Genomic DNA, 13,886 nt, shown 5'->3' on the forward strand with positions numbered 1-13,886 from the left:
CACACAACTACATGGACACGCACACACACGCATACACACACGCACGCATACATGCACACCCTCATCAAAAGGCATATAAAAAAGTTTATTTGCCATGACGCAGCGGTAACTCTGGCAAACACTTTGCTCAACACACCAAAAAAAAGAGAAGAATATACTTTGCTCAGTTCATATCATTTTAATTCGCCCAGCGACCAACCCAACCCAAACCAGCGCCCAATTTATCCATCCTGCTGGTAACTGGTTACTGGTTGTTGCCATTTCTAGTTGCCGTTCGTTGTTGTTGCCGCTTGCCACTTAATGGAATTTGCCGCTTATGCGTTACGCATGCCGGGCATTATCCTTTCTACCGCTGCCTTCCGTTTCCTGTGAAATTCGAGACTTCTTTCAGCCTTCGTCTATCTTCTTCGTCGTCGTCGTCTTCGTCTCCTTCTTTTAGCGCACTTCTCTCAAAAGTTGACATGGTGCCTCTTTTTGGCTAAAAGTTTTTCCGCTTTCCTTTTGTTTTCCGCTCGCATTCGCATCGGCTTGGGACTTGTAGTACCTACCATAGACATATGCTTGGGCTTTGCGTGTGAGCCATCTACCAGATTTCGCATTGCCTTTGACTTGCGACTGTTAACAAGATTTTATTGGCTTTCTGCAACTAGTTTCCATCTTCGTGCCGCTTTTGCATGCCGGTAAACTTAATTTATGCATGCAAATCGTCTTGCCTCTGAGCTCTAAGCAGCTTAGGCAATTTAAAGTCGACATTTCGAATGCTTCAAGAGGATTTATTTTTGTTATTTGATAATACCAAATGTTTCGCAAAACGATTTCATGTCAAATTCACTAAGTTTCTAACGAGCCACTTGAAAATAGACATTTCTATGTACGCTACAATGCATTGCAGACAATTTCAATAGCCCATATCAGGTTTCAGTTGCCCCCAAAAGTATGCAACACGAGACTTCAGGCAATCGAAAAGCTGCAGAGGAAACGCATATTTCAGCTAATCTTTTGTTTGTCTGATCTCGCTTTGTATTTCTATGCATAATAAAAAGTGCTAGTAAATGGCAAAGCTTGAACCAAAATGTAAACCTCAGTTATTCGTCATTTAATTAAACCTCAAATTAAATGAGTTCCAACTATAAATATATATGTATAAAGAAATCTGAGCTATTCGTCAAGATTGTGTCTGAGGTTTAAAGTTAAACTAATTAAATGAGTTCAAACTATAAATATATATATAAAGGGACAGAGATATATTGCATATCTTTTATCTTTATTGTTATCACAACTTCTGCTACTTGCCTTCCGTATTGTTGTTGATCTTTGCAATTGCTCATTGTTAAGTTGGCCGCAAGCGCTTCGCAGCTTGCTCAATTTACACAGCATCCGCCTCCTCATTGTCCCACCTCCTCTCGTGTTGACGTCAGCTTTACCACATTGCAGGGCCTTTCTTTTGCTACATTGTTTACATTGTGGCAGCTCATGGCACACAGTGAAAGAAGCATCCGCTTGCTGACTTATGCATTTTAACACAGCCCTCGGGGGAAGCAAGTAGTCTTTTAAGGTGACGGCCAAGTCATGTCTCAGATAAAGTGAAAGTTGCATATAAAAAAGACCACAGTAAATGCTGATGTAAAACAACTTAGTAATGCAAAACATGCCAAAACAAATTTAAAGGCGAATTGAATATGCCAAGTATTGGAAACAACACATAAATAAATAAATTGGTTGTCTAACTGCCTCAACTATCAACGCACAACGCAAAGTGTAAGTGATATGTTAGTTAGTTTATTTTAAAAACAAAAGAGAAGTATTTATTTAATACAGTTGCCATTTAAATTTCCTAATTCAAACCAATTAGAATTTACTATCGATTGAGTTTGTTTACAGAGCCAGATCCATGATAGATGGCGCTGATGATATTATTAAAATAATAAACTGATAGATGGCGTTCAAGAACGTCATTTCATTTAAATTTCATGAAATAATACTTAGAAATTAACCAAAAGCTACTCGCAGATTGTTTGTTTGTCTTGTCTTGTCCATGAAATAGATACCTCTGGAATTAATATGTGGTAATTTTCATTTTCTGCCTTTGGGAAGTTAAACAATCCACAAATAAAATACACGATTGGTAATTGATACTGTAGTGTGCTTGTGGCGCTGTCAGTTTAACGTAAATAATTTCAATGCTCATTTTTTCTATAATACAAAGAAGAAGCACCAACAATATTTGTTTTTGTTTTTATGTTCTCTCTGTCGATTGGCAACAATATTGTGTAATTAAATCGCGTTTACCCGAAAGGCATCGACTGTATTTGTAAATATGTAAATACACAATGAAACATTTCGAGTAGCAAAAACATTGCACTCTAAATAAACAAATTGTGCGAAAATTGAATTAAATTAATACATTAAAGAAATTTTGCTTCAAACGAATACTTCTTAAAATCAAATTTAATATAAAGCTGTATATTTTAATACTCTATACACTTCAGCATTTTCGTTCGAATTGTCTTAAATTATTTGATGAATTCTGTATTACATTCCATTAAAATTAGATCAGATGTCGATTTAAATGTATTGTAAGAGCCTCTCGTCCCGTCGCCTTGGTCTGTTGCTGCTGCACTTGACCTTTAAAATCAGTCTTGCTTCTCGATTACTTTGTGCATTGATTCGATGACAAAATTGCATTTACTTTACGCGATTTATCTTAGATATTCAATTGCTCCCAGAGTATTTCATAGTTGAGTTCGCATGACTTGAATATTTGTTTTTAATAGGCAGCTGCATTTTCATTTCTTTGTAAAAATAAATAAGACACAAAATCGAAGCAAAATAATCATGCTGTGGTCGAGTATAACAATACGATATATTCAAAGGAGTGTTTGCTTACCCCAGGTAGCAGTATAACAGCGAGTATAACAGTTGCCAAGTATGACTCGCTTCCCCAGCACATTCTAACAAGTGTTTATTCCATTCATAAATTGCCTTTTTACCGCTTTGCCGATTGAAAACTGTGCTACGTGTACTAAAAATCTTTAGAACACTTTCTCCGACGGAACGTCGTGCCAATGGGAAGCCGAGTAGCGCCGAGTCCTCGGCTCGGCTGCCCAAAACTTTGCCCTGCCCTGTTCACAAGTTGCTTTCAGTCGCACGCCGGCCATTCAACGATGCGGACGCAGCTTCAGCTTTAGAAGCAGCTTAAGGACAATTAATCAGTTCGCGTCAAAGTAAAGCCGAGAGTTATCGCGATTGCTATTGCTAGCTAGATGAACGCTGAGATTAACGGATGAATTAATTATGTCAGTTTACCAGTGATTAAACCAAAAAAAAAATATATTTAAAATAAACGAGTGGTACACATATTTTTTGTAAAAATAATTGGAATTGTTAAAAAGAATTGTTGGTATAAAAATGAAATAAATTTATCGAAAATAAAGAAAGAAACAACAAGAATGGTATTAAAAAAAAACATAAATACTAAAAAGAATTCTTAGTATAAAAAAAGAACTCATTGCAATAAGGAATTGTGTTCAGTAAAATATTATTAAAAAATAAAAATAAATCTACATCTAACTAAAATGTGGCAATTCGAAACAAAATAAATAAACAAACAGTAAAGATTAAAACAACAAGTGGTATTAAAAAAGGAAATACTAAAAATAATACTCAGTATAAAAAATGAAAGAAATTTAATATTTGTAAAATTCATAAATTTAAGTATAAAACTTCAACACATAACATACACATAATAATACAATATTTGGAAAACCATTCTAAATATAGACCCAAAAAATAAAAAAATATTTTATAAATACATAAATCAAGCCAAGAATTAGAACAATTATTTGAAATTGTATTTTTTGGACTGTCAGTGGAAAGCAGAAAAAGTCTAGGCAGCGACGGTCAAGTTTGTTTGGGGCGAAGCATTCAAAAAATGGACAAAACAAATATTAATTAATATAAATCTAAATAATTCTGTATGCTTCGCATCGGAAACTCGGGTGAAAAGAAGAAATACTGTTAAAAATGAGCGAAGCGAAAGTCAAACAAAGTTTTGCGCTTTGCTTTATGTTCTCTACCTTTAATTATAAGTTGTTTTTTAATTTTTCTTCTTCATCGTTCTTTTTTTCGGAATAAGTATTTTAGCGTTGAGTTAGGTAGGCGAGATGCGACGGCTGTTGTCGCTCTTAGGATGGTGAGTAGGCACTTTTCGGGGTGTTTGAAATTGAAAATAGGAAAAGTTCATTGGCTGAGATTGGAGCGTTGAAGAAGTATTTTAATTAAAGTGCTGACAGGACAACATGGCAATCAAAGCCCTTGTTGTGTTAGCAACCAACATTCTTCCCAAAGCTGTTTGAGTTGCTTCGTCCTCAAGTTGCTACAAATTTATAGTATAAATATTTTACCTACATCACTTTCTCGAGTCTTGACTAATTTACGGACATATTTTCATTTTAATTCCATCAATTACTAGCGTGTGCTTCGGATTTTTTAATAATTTTCGAGTGGCTCATGCATATATTCATATATTTATCCAGCATTAAAAATGTGCTGTACAATGGCTCCCCAACGGTCACGCATTATGTTACGTATACGTCACGTAGCCCACCACAGGTGTGTAACAGCAGTGCTCAGATAAACTTTTTTGGGGCCAACTGAAGCTGAAGCTAATGAACAAAATCCGGCCGACTTTCGGGCCATTAAAGCCTTTTTAAACTAATTACAAAATTATGCACAAATTGTGGGCTGCATGTGTGGAAAATTAGCATCAAAAATCTGAGGCCAAGCAAAGCCACAGATAAGAGTTGAAGTCGAGAGTCAAGAGGGGTGTCAGAGTGAGAGTTGGTAGAAAAGTAATTGCGACTGCTGCCAGACCAAATAAAAGTTGAAACGAAAATAAAATTACGCAATGTGAGTCTGCTTTGGCCTGGTTTGGTTTGTTGTGAAAGAGCACAGAGCAGAGCAGAGCACCTGCAGGATATTTAATTTCCTCACCGGGGCAAGTGAGTCCTTGTCCTTTTGAAAATTGTATTTCCAGTTTAAGCGCATTAACAACAGATCTCCGTTGACTCTCCATTGAGAGCACAACAGCTGGCTCTAATAATTATAAATGCCTCTGCACTTTTTGTTTGGTTTTGTTCTCTCTCAATGCTGGGAAAGGGGCGATGATAGTTTTGCTTCTAGCTTCGGTCACGTATTCTGTATTCTGGTCTGTGATAAATACCCTTAAGCGGAGTCGTTGACACATTGTCGTCCAAGCTCGAGCTGACTCTTGTTTAATTATAAAAGGGTCTTTTAATGAACTGACCACCAGCTCGGTTCCCTCATGTCTCATATTCGTTTGTCTCTTTTGGGTTTCATTCAATTACCTCAGTTGCTGTCAGTTTAATTCAAACGTAGCAGAAAGTACAATTTACTCAAAGCAAATATGAATAGTTTTCTGTGTGAATGAGTTCGAAAATATGAAATAGAAATTTTGAATGCATGCTATAAAATGTGCAATAATAAAATCCAACTGATTGTTGTCTGAAAAATAGTTGAAGGAAAAAACCGTTTCTATATTAAACTTTTTCCCATTTGAAAAGTGAACTCAAATGTAAGTTCAATAAATTCAAATTTGAATAATATTCTAACCCGATTTAATTTGGATTGATGTGTAATCTCTACATGACTCTATTTTATCTCATTAGGCTTTAATTGCCTGCATCCATCTTGCATCGTAGATGGACATTTTGCAAAGTGCATATTTCCATGACAGTTGCTCTAATTGCAATCTAAATAATTTATGACAATTAATTGCAACTGGTGCCATTAGCTGACACAAAAACTACGAACAAACTTGTGAGTTTTTTGCTCATTTGCTGCGATGTAACTACTTAAAAATGAATAGTCTAACTTTGATTTAAATTAATAAGTAGCAATAAATGTCAAAACATCTGTCACTCCCGGAGTTCTGCGAGTTGCTGAGGCAACTAATTGGGGGAAATTTGTGCGCTCAAACGTGAATATTTTCCTCATATGCTTTGATTGAAAACGTTATTGCGTGCTGTGAAGGGTTCGGGATCGGTTTGGGGATGCGGGGGATGAACGAACGTGCAACCGAAAGTCAATTAATTATGCCACATGCAACGCGGAGCAATAAGTTAAACAAATAAATGCGGCTAATGAGTCCGTGGCGAGGCGGAAAGGGAAAGCGTTAATTTATTTATTGCCAAGTTGTGGCCTTTTAAGGCCATTTACAATTTACTTTTGTGCTCGCCAGTTGCGAGTTGCGAGTTGCGACCTGCGAGTTACGAGTTACGAGTTACCTGTTGCCCCAGACACGCCATAAATTCTCATGAGTAAAATAATTAGAAAATCAAATAGTTGCCTGCGAATAGTTTACTGCACACGGACGGAGTGTCAAATGGCGACGAGCGGAAACGGATGCGGAAATGGCGCCACTGCGCTCAACTTTAACTTTAACTCGAGCGTTAGCGAAAAGTTGAGCACAAAAAACATTTGCAGTGTTGTCAGTCCCAGAAGTAGCAGCAGCAGCAATGACAGTAAAATGACTGCAAATCTCTTGGGGACCATGCAAGTTTTCTTGCTAATTGAGTGATAACTTGATTATTTTGCGAAGCAGTTTCATTTCACAACAGCAAACGCACACGAACAGAAAGAGAGAGAGAAAGCGAAAACTGGAGCACGCACAAGAAATAAATGTTCAGCGCACTATTTAAACAAAAGGTAGACAGACAAACTTTGCCGCTGTGCGTGAGTGTGATTCGCGACTTCATAGAAGGGTATTATAACTTTGTGCCTCCAGGAAATGAATGTAAGAGGCAGAATATAATATTTTGCACTCTATGGTATATTTTAAATTTAGTACAATAACTATATACTAAATATATCCTTTGATATATTTTAAGTATTTTTGTGGTTCATTTGATATATTTTAAAATTAATATTGCACTGGTTTGCTTTTATTCAAAATTGGTAGCGGGTATCAAACAGTCGAACACACTCGACAAAAGCTTTCTTACTTGTTATTTATATATCTTATGCATAAAAAGTACACTGAAAAATAAACCTAAAAGTCTAAAATCAATAACATGTGTATTAAAAGTTATGTTCTTAAAATAAGACCAATTAAAGAAAAAAATCTTAAATCTAAGAACATTAGTCTGAAAAATGCAAAATTCTCAAAATAAGATCAAAAATACTAGATTTAGGTTACAAAATTCCATAATCCATCGAGATTCTTATAAAGTTTTTATATAGCTTTGAGTATATTCATTCATAGCTCAGTTAGTAAAGTTATCGCAAGCTATTCTGAGAATCGATGATTAGTATTTCGTAGGTAAGAGTGATTAACGGACCACTAATTAACAACTGAATACGAATAATAAAATAATAAACAAATAGTAACATAAAAATAAAATATGAAAATTAAACATTTTCTTGATCTTAAAAGATTTATCCTTTTATTAAAAATAACTTAGGTCTTATAACAAATGTTCTTGAAATCAACATGTATTTTCTAACATTAAGATTTTCATGATTTTGACTCAGTTTTCAGACAAACATTTTTAGTGCTAAAAACCAAATTTTTATTATAGAACTTTTTTTTCAGTGTAGGCAAAGAAACTTCTTCTCTTCCACAGTGCGTGGATGTGATTTTATTTATATGTACATACATATATAGTATGTTAATACTGACAGTTTGTCTGAAAAACTTGCGTGCAAATAAAAATTCAGGTGGAAAAAAGAATGCGTGTGTTTGTTTGGGCAAAAGTTTCGCATAGTTTTCGGTGGGAACAACTTTTGTGATTAAGTCAATTTGCGACCGTATTGTTCTGTGGCTGACAAAATATATTGACTGCATTTGGGTAAAGGGCAAACGAATTAATTGGAGACATTGCTAGACAGATGAACAGCACTAATTATGCAATTAACTTTGCAGTTCCTCTTCCTCTTGTCAACCTTCATTTTAACGACTTTTTTTAATGGACTCGGCGCAACTTTTGCTGACACTGCGAGTCTTTTTTTTCACTTCGGTTTTATGGTGGCGAGCAGCGCTTAAATTTAAATTGTTTTTAGATAAGGCTTAATTAAGTTTGCCGCGATAAAAGAAGAAGAAAGGAACAAAAGATAAACATGAATGGGAAGGATATTAAAGACTGCAAATAAATTGTATTTTGGGTAAAATTAAAGTTGCTTCACTCGAACAATTTTATTGCCAATTTACGTCTCACTCAGACAAACGCTTGAGTATTTCATTTTGCTAGCCTTAATATGGATGCTAAATCTGAATAGAAACAGAAAGAGAGAAAGAGAGTGAGAGAGAGAGAGAGAGAGAGAGAGAGAGAAAGAAAGAGAGAGGAGTTAGAGGTCATCAGATTGAATACATGTCGCTCACTGTCATAAAACATAATGAAAACAAATGCCGCTCAAGAGACCCGAGTCGTGAGATGCCACTAAACTGATGGCCAACCAAATTAAAGCACACTTCAGGGCGTAAAATTAAATGCGACCCTATACTATATACCAAATATATATACATATATCTGTGTAGTACAACATATATAATACGTTTCTTTGTGCCAGCGGCTGCAGTAGTAAACAGTTATTAACAAACAAGAAAAAAGAAATGTGCACAGCATTTTACATATGTATATAAAGCTATAAAATATTTAGTACTTAGTTTTGTGCAACGCAGCTCGTAATATATCCGCGTGTGTGTGTATCTGTGTGAGTGTGTCCACAAATAAAAGCCTGGCAAAATGCTAAGCATGCTTGAAACTGCCAGACAATAGACACAGTCATAATGATCTTTTGTTGCTCATGTCCTGGCACAACTGTCAGCGAGAGTTATAGAGTATATACATCCATATGTATGTATGTAGAGGGGGAGAGTGGCTTACAACCCGAAAAACACACTCACGAAAAGCAGAATAAACAAACAATACCACGTATACGCAAACACACACCCACACTCAAACACTCATATATAAATGCTCTCTACTTGGCACATACGTTGCACTGTGGGTTAAATGGCTACTTTAGCTGGCATTTGGACTTTTAAAAAATTGTTTACAATGGTACAAATTTATTTGTCAGCGAACATCAAACTGTGAAGGTCTCGCAATGATGAATACTTAACAGTTCTATGTTTGTATATCAGCTGTAAAATTAGTCGAAGACACGTGCGTTTTTTTTTATCGTTAAAAACAACTTATTGTAGTAATAATTATATTTAATATTGTGAACGCATATCCTCTTTATTTAAATCGTGAAAATAGACCGCCCGATACTTCTTTTAGCATCGTATGACATATAGCGTAACAGTACTTAATTCTACATATGTTATCAATATGTTAATGTTATAATATCGCTAGTCTTGCATACTATTATTTATCCAGCACTGCCAACCTGTTACAATATTTAATACTAGAGAAGTACTATGTTAAGTAAAGATAAACTGAAATAGACAACTACATTATGAATATATGTACATTAATTTCTGTACTTTCTACTCCATGTTAAATTAAATTAATTTTCCATATTGTGTGTGTGAATTTCTTACGCAAAATTTTTAACACAATTTCAATTTTAACATTGAAAAAGAGTTTCGCCTTACTTATGGTAGCTTTATGACCCAGTGAATTCTGAAACGTAATTTATTCGGAATCCAAAACTGACTGTTTTAATATATTATTTAAGTACATTTCTTTGACTTTTTTACGTTTCTTAATAATTTTTCTATACCTTATGTAGTATCATAACTCAAAATATCACATATTGAGTGTCAGATAAAGATGCCATTTACTCCATAGTGCGCACAACAATTCGCTCATTGTATTTGTCCTGACTGTGCGCTTTTTGATGCTAACAGAAACAAAAAGCAGCAAATATTCTTTTTGCTCTCGCTTTTTTATTCGTCCACATTTCACTGTTGGGCGGAGGTGAAACGAGGTGAACACGATAAGCAGATTATTATTTAGCTGCTTTAGCCAAATGTATTTGAGTTTCAATCTGCTAATTCTAATCCGCATAGTTTTTTGATGACGTTCTAAGACAAATGGTAAATGGTAAACGGCAAAATGTTAATTTGTTGCCTGCACGTGGTGGACATTAAGCCTCATTTTTTACAGCCTGCTTTACGACTGTTTAACTGCGTTTAAATCTCCTCGGTCGTGTACTGAATCGGGAAGTTATTCTTTGTGAATGGACCTTGAAAATTTGGCTTCGGGAAAATAAAAAGCAATGAAGAGGGAATATTAGAAAATTATAGAAATTTTTTTTCTTGTGGTGGAGAGAAAGAGAAAAAATGTGTAAAAGATTTAAGAGTTTTGCCGCAAGGACATTTGAAATGTGGTGCGCAGTGTGTGCGAGTGTGTAAGTAAGTGTAGGCTATGAATTTGTTGTTTTCAATTTGCGTTACTTGGCAATTGCTATGCAAGTCACGCGCCCAAAATAAGGCCATTCCGCACATATATTTTATAAGCCAGAGCTAACCAATATGTCATGCCACATGACTAGGCAGACCAAGCCGCAGGCACAGTTCGCAGGACACAGGACGCCGAAGGAAGGAAGATGGCTGAAAAGTGCACTTGTTAGCTAAACCTAGGGCTATGGTAACCAGCGATTGCCAAACATAGGAGATGCTTCTTATTCGTTTACTTGTGTACTGTTTCGTACTCTTGTGATTTATGCGCCACTCCCATATATACTACGATATGTATATATACATAGGATACTCGCTATTAACGTTTTGCCTTTGCAATTCTCCCTCTTCTTTCTCTTGTTTCTGCTGTCAAGCGACATGTTGTTGATGTTGTTATACCCGCTACTAATAGGGTAGAAGGGTATTATAACTTTGTGCCGGCAGGAAATGTATGTAGCAGGTAGAATGAGGCATCTCCGACCCTATAAAATATATATATTCTTGACCAGCATCAATAGCCGAGACGATATAGCCATGTCCGTCTGTCCGTCTGTGTGTCTGTCCGTCTGTCCGTCCGTCCGTATGAAACACTGGATCTCAGAGACTATAAGAGATAGAGCTATAATTTTTTTTTTCGACAGCATTTGTTATGTTTGCACGCAGATCAAGTTTGTTTCAAATTTTTGCCACGCCCACTTTCGCCGCCGCAAATCAAAAAAAAAATCGAATAACAAGCGTAATTTTAAAGCTAGAGGTGCAAATTTTGGTGTATACAATAATAACTATAGTATTTATGATTTCTGATTCCGATGAAATAAAAATTGTGGAAGTTATTAAAGAAAAACTTTTTTATGGGCAAAAACGCCCATACAATATTGGTATATTGTGCCGTCTATGGTATATTTTGAACGTGGTACTATATCGATATAACAAATATTCAATTTGGTATATTTTTAGCATTTGTGCAGTATTTTTTGGTATATTTTGAAAATAATAATTTGCGTTTATTCAAAATGGGTAGCGGGGTATCTTACAGTCGAGCACACTCGACTCTAGCTTTCTTACTTGTTTTTGCTCTGCCTCCGCGTTTCTTTTGACTGTTTGGCTGTTTCACTGTTTGTCTATTTGCCTATTTGTCCTGTCAGCAGCTTGGCGTCTGGCGGAAACGTGAGTTCATTTTCATATCACGGCCTACGAGTAGTTCATGTTGCTGCTACTGCTACAGTTTTTCCCTGATTAATATAGATTGTGCATACACAAAAGAAAGAGTCCTGTCCTTTTCCCCATTTACCCATTTGCTTTTGTCAATTGTTCTCTGATTAGTTGTCAGCCTGAGCACACACACAATGCTGCCATCCATGTATGAACATTTGTCCCCAAAACAGCAAATATCACACATGTCCAAGCAGCAATTATTTTCATGAGTGTCCATCAGATCATATTACATTCATGACTATAAGAATCAGAATAAAATTAATTTGAACTATGTACACAAAGAATTTGAAGTATTTGTTTTTTAATTATTAATTAACTATTAATATTGTTTTATTATTTCTTGTTTATGTATATTTACTAAAGAGTTACATATGTGAAATAAATATTGCATTGATTAAATGTCATATTCGGATTTTGTGTTATTATTATGCTTTGTTGCGGCATCAGTTTTGTTTATTTATATTTATTCTTTTTATGTCGGCCTTCTGCGCAAAGCTGTCTGTCAAAAAGCTAAAAATATAATCTTTTGAAAGATGAAAATCTGCATGGCAGATAGTGCAATTTAATGCATTGAAATAGACAGCTAAGCAGCTGACAACAGCTAGAAATAAATCTACTTACACAACCCAGAGAACATGAGACGACTATTTAAATTAATTGAAAAGTGTGAAGCACAGCTGGCAATAAGAAACTTGCGAGCTTCACATTTAATTTGACAGCGGACTTATGCAGGCTTCTTACTGGATATTGCACATGTTATGCATAAACAAACTGCTTCATCTAGGCCAAGTTAAGGCAATGTTGGCCTTAAAGAACCAAAATTTATGCACACTCAAAGTGCCGTTAATTTGGCAAGTGCCATGGCCGCTTTAACAAGGCCCAAACGTGGGTCAACGCATGCGGAGAGAAGCACACAATTAAACGCAGTCATCTATAAAATATCAAAATATCCAGATGAAGCCTCTCTCATGCGACAGCATATATCGCAGGGGATATTGTTTCACTGCAAGCAAGATAGAGTATAAAAACATTGCCTACTTTTGGGCATACATTACTGTCTGGTTATAAAATTTCATAGTTTGCGGGTCACACAAGTAAAGTATGAAAGTATTGATTGAATAATTATTTATTATTTTGCTTATGTGAATTTATTAAGAGATTTAATCACTTCCAACTAATAAAGAAAATATCAAACTTTTGTAGTATGGAGTTTTAAAAAAGTGTTGCATACTTTCAGGCATACGATTCGATACCTTCATGCATAGTTCTACAAATCATTTCTGAAACTAGCGTGAATTTGTGAATGCACTCATTACAGGGTAGTTTGGAGGCTGCCACGCATTATTATTACTAACGAATACTTATGAGCGTAAGTTCGGCATAGGCATATGAGAATGCCTGTTTCTGTGTGTAAGTAGCTGTCTAAGTGGGTGCCAGTCTGCGTGTGTACGAGTATGGCCTCGAGTATCCTGAGCAGCCGTCCCATTTACCAACAATATTTACGCAGTCTGCGTCTGTTGACTGAAACTACAGGCCTCAAGTCAAAGCCTACATCAAAAGACCCTGGCCATAACTGTGCACCCAACCAACGAAAATTTGCTAGCTAACATAGAAAAGGTGCAAGCGGAGCGCAGGGACCGAAAACCTTCGGCACTCATCAGGCTAGATTGAGACGAGACCGGTAGCGGGTCGATGTACCTAAAGGAGACAGAGTGATAGAGAGAGACATAGCTAGAGCAACGTTATGATGAGAGTGAGAGAAAAAATTGAAATTTATATTTATGCAGCACATAAATTTCGACTTTTCGGCTCAGCTCAATTCGTGTTACGTTTGTGTTAGTGTTTATAGTGCGTACGTGTGCGTGTTGGCCTTATGAAATATGCATGTAGCAGTGTGTGTGTGTGTCGTTTGTGAGTATGTTGGCAGCTGACAGGACGAAGGCACGTCACCATGCTTCATTCTTGGGCAATGCGAGACACGTGTACTAGTGTGTGAGTGGGTGTGCGTCTGTGTGTGTGTGTGTGTGTTTGCGGCAGAGTTTGCGTGTCTGTGGCATGTAATCAAATTAAAAGTTGTACGAAGCAAGCAATAGCTTTTAAAAGCATTAAAATGTTACATTCAGCACCCGCCACTCATCATCAGCACTCGCAGTCTCGAGTCTATAACACTTGTCCATTTGCCCCAATCGTCGAATCTGCCATAAGCAAGTGTGAACTGCTTTCTGACTGAGATTTAAGCAGCTTG

General features: G+C 36.1%; 1 protein-coding gene across 1 annotated transcript in view; it reads left to right on the forward strand.

Annotated features, from left to right (window-relative positions):
* Positions 1 to 3,163: 3,163 nt before the first annotated feature.
* LOC132788376 (metabotropic glutamate receptor 2) overlaps positions 3,164 to 13,886 on the forward strand; it is a 62,403-nt gene continuing 51,680 nt past the window's right edge. The window contains 1 exon segment of the mRNA XM_060795797.1: positions 3,164 to 3,296. The gene's annotated coding sequence lies outside the window, so the exon portion shown is untranslated.

The sequence above is a fragment of the Drosophila nasuta genome, chromosome 3, assembly GCF_023558535.2.
Source record: "Drosophila nasuta strain 15112-1781.00 chromosome 3, ASM2355853v1, whole genome shotgun sequence".
NCBI lineage: Eukaryota > Metazoa > Arthropoda > Insecta > Diptera > Drosophilidae > Drosophila > Drosophila nasuta.